Below are 8,050 nucleotides of genomic sequence, written 5' to 3' on the forward strand. Positions count from 1 at the left end.
TGAACATATTGACTAAGGGTATTATATGGTTTTTCTGTAAATTGGACATTGAAATAAAAGTATAATAAGGGTTTCCCAAGGTGCGAATCTGCTCTTAGGCAAAATTTGTAAAGGGTTATAAAAGGATTTTTGCTTCCTTAAAATTTCTGTTATTTTGGCAAAATAAGTAGTTTATGGTAATCTGGAACTGTAAGTGCTTTAAACATATTTAACAGGCTTTCCAAAATCAAACTTCAGTTTCAAAATTGTCTTCCCTGGCACCTGGCTTTTTACATACTTCAGAGGGCCCCAGAAGTGTCTAGAAACGGGAGGTAGACAGGATTATTTGACACGGTTAGGTACATTGGATTGCCAAAATGCTGTTCAATCTGCCTTAGGTTGTATCTTGGTAAATAATGCTAATATATGTTCCAAAATTATATGGGATTTCTAAAATTCTAATGTCTAAGTATATGCTATAAATTATAATTCAGGTCATTATATTAAGTTGTTGAACATATGGAGGTAACCAAAATTCTTTGTCGTTTGTGTTTCTGACTGTAACTATGCTGGACATTTTGCCATTCACAGACAGTTGTCTTGTTTTAATCATTTTCAAAAGATAGCTTATAATAAGCTGCAGGACTTTGACAGGTGCTCTTTAATACCCAGGCTTCTGATAACTTTGGATATTGTGACACTGGAATACAGGAAAATATACAGAATTCATGAAGAGCTGAAATGCTCACAAATATCAAGCAAAACAAGAGTTAACTAAATGGACTGAACTCAGGAAGCTGAATCAGCCTTTTTGCTTTTAATTGGAATATTGTTAACCCATGTTTTGTTTTTCAGAATCAAGGAAACTTATTTTGAACTATTTACAGCCTTTAATAATTGAATAAATTATACTCCTATGAACAAAGTTTGAAGCATGTTTACTTCTCTCTGCCTGATTCCTCTAGAATTTGGAAACTATTTCTGAGTGCTCTTATGGCAATATGGTCGTTTGCACCAGTGCAATAAGAACCCATTTTTTTTTTTGTAACAGGACACAATTGGAGAAAGTGATTATTTTACCAAGGCTTTGACTGGAAGGATATGCTTCCCTTTAAGGGGTTAAGCTTGACTTGCAGAGATAGTAAAGGACCCATGGGGAAACTGGCCTCATACCCTTGTTATGCAGTCCCTGTACAGGGTTCATGACCTGTGGTCAGTAAAAAATGTCACTTTCTAACAGGTACAGGAGCTCCAAGTTTATCTTGGGACGTTAAGAGGAAAGGATCACCCAACTCACAGGTGTTTGAGGATAAAAACCAAAAACCCATGGTTGGCTCAACTTTAAAAGGTCTTATCTGAGATTCCTCGTGGAACAAACTATCATCAAAGCCAGTCCAAAAGGCTTATGTAGAAGTAGTTATTCTTGCTGCATTTTATGCAAATAATCAGGCCAAGTATAAGACTGAAGTGTATTTTGTAAACCATTCAGTCCTATCATTTTTTAAAAAATAATAAACATGAGGACTGGAGAGAGAGAAATCATGTTTCAAAACTTACACATTCGTCATTAAATCCTAAACTCACTAGTTGTTTTTAAGTTTTCACCTACATTCTAGACTATCCCTGGTTGCTCCTGTGAACCAATGAGCAATCCCTGGCTGCTGCTCAGAAAGAACAAAAGAGATGGATAATGCAAAAATCGGAATCAATATCTAGTTCTGAGCAATTATCCTGCAAATCCTGCCAGGTGATGGGAATAAATAGAATTCCCAACATTTGGAGGTTCCCTTTTGGGAAAGAAAGACCAAATGAACGAATCAAAGCCAGACACCATGTACCCAAATCCTAGCAAGCATAACTATAGCTACAAGTTATCTGGGTGTGTCACTAGACAGCCTTTCCTCTCCCTTTTTGGAAGAGGCCTCAGTTCCATAGCTTCACCTTAGCACTTAGCTTGTGATAAGGAGACCATGTAACACCCTGAGATATGTTTTTGTCCTAGACTCAATTCTAAGCTTTAGGTCAAAGCCCTAGAAAGAAAACTAGATCTCAGGGATCTAGAGGCACACAGCAACAGGTTAAAAGGCACAGCGCAGGTAGTGTGGCTGATTCCTGCTTCTTCAGCCAACCCCAAGCTTCCTGTTTCATGGATAAATGCCACATTATGCCATGGCATAAATGAGGTCTTGGTAACTCCATGGCTATTGACAGTAAGTGGGAAAGAGACATAAGTGAGAGTGGATAATTCCTGTACTCTAGCTGCCCCCTACTTCATGGATGAAGGCCACTTTGGCACTCAGGGTGGCATCTGCCAGGGTTGCCAGGACTCGGGATGCAAGGATGGAAGACAGAAATAGGATGGTTTTCCCTTCCCTTACTTACCCTGGGTATCTGCTAGGAAGAAAGTTAAACCAGGGATGCCTGCTCCCCTGTTTCTAGATGGGTAGTTATTCTCCTTTAGTCTGTACCCCTTTCAAATGCATCCTGAACCCTTGGGAAGCTTTTTAAAAACATCTTTTCCTTTTCCTTTCTTCTCCTTGGTTCTCTCTTCACTGATAAGAGATTGTGTCTCTGTACTATAGGACACTTCCCTCAGATGCATTCTTCTAACTGAAAAGAGTTAATTTCCCAAACCATAGATTGGTTGGCTTAAGATTGGGCTTAGGGTAAGGGAACCCAGAAGCCCAACATGCTAGCAAAAGGGTAAAGTTTTTTTTTTTCCTCCACGTAGGGCTTTTAGCAACCCTCTCCCTGTGCAAACTGGTAAAAGGTCTCAGAATTTTTGAGCTGTCCTTACCCCTCCCCTTGTTTTCTTTTTTGATACGTGTTTTCTAATAACCCGATTTTTCTGTTCTTGCTTTTGGGCCATCAAACTCCAAATGGTCATGCAACTGGAGCCTCCAACAGTAAGTCCGTCCTGCCAGGAGCCCTTAGCTAGGCCTCTGAAGGAGCTCTGACTGCCAATTCCTCAAAACAGTGCCCCCTGTCAGTAGGAAGCAGTCAATATCTGTCTTGGTCCTTATCCTTAATCTAATGGCAGTTACATGTACTTCTTATAGAGGGAAAATGAGAGAATCAGGTGGGAGGGGCTCCCTGGAGAAATGCCAACCAGCCTGTCCACTGAGGTAGAACCCCGGAAAGTTTGTGCCCTTTGCAGCGAGGAGGAGTCCAGCCCCTCCTCCTCTTCCTGTGAAACCTGGGATTCGAAAAGCCAGTGGGGCATGTCCTAGCGGTGGAATTCTGGCTTTGTGAGAGTCCCTGTTTCTCCCCTTTTCTTCCCTTTTCACCCAATAAAACCCTGCTTTACTTATTCTTTAAACCATCTGCAAGCTTAAATTTTTGTGGCTGTGGGCTGGACAAGAACCCTGTCGTTAGCTGAGCTAAGGGAAAGTCCTGCAACAATTGTTAGCTTCCCGAGGCCTCCCAGCCATGCTCCCTGTTAAGTCTGTGGAACTGTGAGTCAATTAAACCTCTTTTCTTCATAAATTACCCAGTCTTGGGTAGTTCTTTATAGCAGTGTGAAAACACACTAATACAAGATCGTTATAGATTCTGGATATTAAATCTTTGTAGGATACATAGTTTGCAAAGATTTTCTTCCATTCTGTAGGTTTTCTGTTTACTGTGTTGATAGTTTCTTTTGCTACCAGAAGCTCTTTAGTTTAATTAAATCCTACTTAGCAGTTTTTGTTTTTGTTGCAATTTCTTTTGAGGATTCAGTCATGAATTCTTTCCCAAGGCCAATGTACAGTTTGGTATTTCCTAGGTTTTCTTCTAGGATTCTTAGAGTTTGAGGTCTTACATTTAAGTCTTTAATTAATCTTAAGTTTATATATATGGTGAAAGGTATGGATCCAGTTTCATTCTTCTGCATATGGCTGGCCGACTATTCCAGCGCCATTTATTGAATAGGGAGTCCTTTCTCCAGTTTGTTTTTGCTGACTTTGTCAAAGGTCAGGTGGCTGTAGGTATACAGATTTATTTCTGGGTTCTCTGTTCTGTTCTGTAGGTCTATGTGTCTGTTTTTTGTACCAGTACTCTGCTGATTTGGTTACTGTAGCCTTATAGTATTGTTTGAAGTTCGGTAATGTGATGCCCGTTGCTTTGTTCTTTTTGCTTAGGATTGCTTTGGCAATTTGGGCTCTTTTTTTTTGGTTCCATATGAGTTTTAGAGTAATATTTTTTTCCTCATTCTGTGAAAAATAATGTTGGTAATTTGATCGGAATTGTGTTGAATCCATAGATTACTTTGGGCAGTAGAGCCACTTTAGTGATAATTGACTTTTCCAATCTATGAACATGGTGTTCCCATTTGGGTCATCTATGATTTCTTTCAACAGTGTTGTCATTCTACTTTTTTTTATTAAGATGGGGTCTCACTCTGTCGCCCAGGCTGGAGTGCAATGGTGCAATCTCTGCTCACTGCAGCCTCCCCCTCCTGGGTTCAAATGGTTCTCCTACCTCAGCCTCCCAAATAGCTGGGACTACAGGTGTGCACCACCATGCCCGGCTAATTTTTGTATTTTTAGTAGAGACAGGGCTTCTACAAATGTTGGCCAGGCTGGTCTTGAACTCCTGACCTCGTCATATGCCCACCTCTGCTTCCCAAAGTGCTGGGGTTATAGGCGTGAGCCACCTAGCCCAGCCAACTCATTTTTCTTGTAGAGATCTTTCACTTCCTTGGTTAGATGTATTCCTAGATAATTTTTGTGTGGTTATTGTAAATGGCATTGCATTCTTGTTTTGGCTCTCAGGTTGAATGTTACTGGTATATAGAAATGCTACTAATTTTCATACATTAATTTTATATTCTGAAATGTTACTAAAGTAATTTATCAGTTCCAGGAGACTTTTGGTGATGTCTATTGGGTTTTCTAGGTATAGAATTATATAGTCTGTGAAAAGAGATAGTTTGACTTCCTCTCTTCCTCTTTCCATGCCTTTTACCTTTTTCTCTTGCATAGTTGCTTTGCCTAGGACTTCCAGCACTATGTTGAGTAGGAGTGGTAAGAGTGGGCATCCTTGGCTTCTTCCAGTTTCCAAGGGGAATGCTTCTAGCTTCTTCTTTTTCAGTATGAGGTATGCTATGAGTTTGTCATAGATGTGTCTCATTATTTTGAAATATGCTCCTTCAATTCCTAGTTTTTGAGGATTTTTAACATGAAGAGATGTGAATTTTATTGAAGGCATTTTCTGCATCTATTGAGATGATTATATGACTTTTACTTTTAATTTTCTTTGTGGCGAATCACATTGATTGATTTGCATGTGTTGAACAAACGTTGCATCCCAGGAATGAAGCCTACATGATCATAGTGGATAAGGTTTTTGATGTGCTGCTGGATTTGATTTCTAGTGTTTTGTTGAGGAGTTTTTGATCTATGTTCATCAGGGATATTGGCCTGCCAGGTTTTGGTATCATAGTGATGCTGGTTTCATAAAATGAGTTAGGGAGGAGTCCTTCCTCCTAACTTTCTTTGGAATAGTTGCAGTAGGATTGGTGCCAGCTATTCTTTGTATGTTTGGTAGAATTTGATTGTAAATCCATCTGGTCTAGGACCTTTTTTGGCTGGTAGGGTTTTTTAAATTACTGATTTGATTTTGTAACTCAATATTGGGCTGTTCAGGGTTTCAATTTCTTACTGATTTAATCTTGTGAGGTTTTGTGTTTCAAGGAATTTATTCATTTCCTCTATATTTTCTAGTTTGGGTGCAGAGAGGTGTTCATAATGTTCTCTGAGGATCTTTTATATTTCCATGGTATTGGTTGTAATGTCATTTTTGTCATTTCCGATTGTGCTTATTTGGATCCTCTCCTTTTTTTTTTTTCTTTTTGGTTTATTTAGCTAGTGGTCTCTCTTGTTTATTCTTTTTAAAAACTATTTTTTTTGTTTTGTTGATTATTTTATGGATTTTTGGATCTCAATTTTTTTTCAATTCTCCTCTGATTTTAGTTATTTCTTTTATTCTACTAGCTTTAGGGTTAGTGATATGGTTTGGCTCTGTGTCCCCACCCAAATGTCATGTCAAACTAATTCTCAGTGTTGGGAGAGGGACCTGGTGGGAGGTGATTGGATCTTAGACGCAGATTTCCCCATAGCTGTTCTTGCGACAGTGAGTTATCGTGAGATCTGGTTGTTTAAAAGTGTCTAGCACATCCGCCTTCACTCTCTCTTGCCACCATGTGAAGTTGTGCTTGCTTCTCCTTTGCCCTTCTGCTGTGATTGTAAGTTTCCTGAGCCCTCTCGAAGCCATTTCTCCTTTATGGCCTGTGGAACTCCTTTAAGCCTCTTTTTTTTTTAAATTACGCAGTCTCAGATAGTTCTTTATAGCAGTGTGAGAACAGACTAATATGGTTAGTTCGTTATTGTTTTTCTATTTCTTCTAGATGTGATGTTAGATCCCTAGTGATATGTTTTGGCTGTGTCCCCACCCAAATTGCATCTTGAATTCCCACGTGTTGTGGGAGGCACCTGGTGGAAGATAATTAAATCATGGGGGCCTGACTTTCCCATGCTGTTCTCTTGATAGTGAATAAGTCTCACAAGATCTGATGGTTTTAAAAAGTGGAGGTTTCCGACAAGCCCTCTCTTTACCTGCCGTCATTCATGTAAGACGTGACTTGCTTCTCCTTGCCTTCTGCCATGATTGTGAGGTCTCCACACCCAAGTGGAACTGTAAGTACAATAAACCTCTTTCTTTTGTAAATTGCCCAATCTTGAGTATGTCATTAGCAGCATGAAAACAGACTAATACAGTGAGTTTGTGATCTTAGTAACTTTTTGAGGTGGGCATTCATTGCATAAAATTTCCTCATTAACTATTTTTGCTGTGTCCAAGATGGATTGCTTTTAAAAAGTATTAACTCCCCCGCATACATGGTTATCTATTTAATAAGATTAAATCTTCATCAAAGAATTTCATAAAATAACTTAAAAAATGTTGGTTCATTATTTTTAATAACACCAGGATATAGTATAAATCTATTGATTTAGAAACTATGAATGGGGCCAAACTACTTTGTTTTAATAGCAAGCCCTCCAGGTAACTCTGATGCACAGTAAAGTTCTAGAACCACTGATATAGAATCTGAGCACACTTGCTCTGAAGCCAGATTGCCTAGGTCTGAATTCTGACTTTGACATTTATTGGAAGTAACCTCTTTAAGTCTTAGTTTCCTATCTCATAGGGTTCTTTGAGGGATTATTCCATTGCAATGAGTGATGCTGGATACTTTGTTGAAATGTTTCCATTAGTATTACATATTATTGTATGATTATAACTATTATATATGGAATCAATCCAAATTTGTCTTGGTACCTTGACAACTATAAGTATGGCTTATACTCTAGCATGGAAAACAGAGCAAATAATTTTTTTTTCTTTTTTTAATTTTTTATTGGATTTTAGGTGTTGGGGTACATGAGCAGAACATGCAAGACAGTTGCGTAGGAACACACATGGCAGTGTGCTTTTCTTTGCTTCTCCCCTTCACCCACATTTGGCATTTCTCCCCAGGCTATCCCTCCCCACCTCCCCCTCCCACTTGCCCTCCCCTTTTCCCCCCAATAGACCCCAGTGTTCAGTTCTCCCCTTTCTGTGTCCATGTGTTCTCATTTTTCATCACCCGCCTATGAGTGAGAATATGCGGTGTTTCATTTTCTGTTCTTGTGTCAGTTTGCTGAGGATGATGTTCTCCAGATTCATCCATGTCCCTACAAACGACACAAACTCATCATTTCTGATTGCTGCATAATATTCCATGGTGTATATGTGCCACATTTTTCCAATCCAGTCTATTATCAATGGGCATTTGGGTTGATTCCAGGTCTTTGCTATTGTAAACAGTGCTGCAATGAACATTTGTGTACATGTGTCCTTATAGTAGAACGATTTATAGTCTTTTGGATATATACCCAGTAATGGGATTGCTGGGTCAAATGGAATTTCTATTTCTAAGGCCTTGAGGAATCGCCACACTGTCTTCCACAATGGTTGAACTAATTTACACTCCCACCAACAGTGTAAAAGTGTTCCTTTTTCTCCACATCCTCTCCAGCATCTGTTGTCT

Source organism: Callithrix jacchus, chromosome 9, assembly GCF_049354715.1.
Source record: "Callithrix jacchus isolate 240 chromosome 9, calJac240_pri, whole genome shotgun sequence".
Taxonomy (NCBI): domain Eukaryota; kingdom Metazoa; phylum Chordata; class Mammalia; order Primates; family Cebidae; genus Callithrix; species Callithrix jacchus.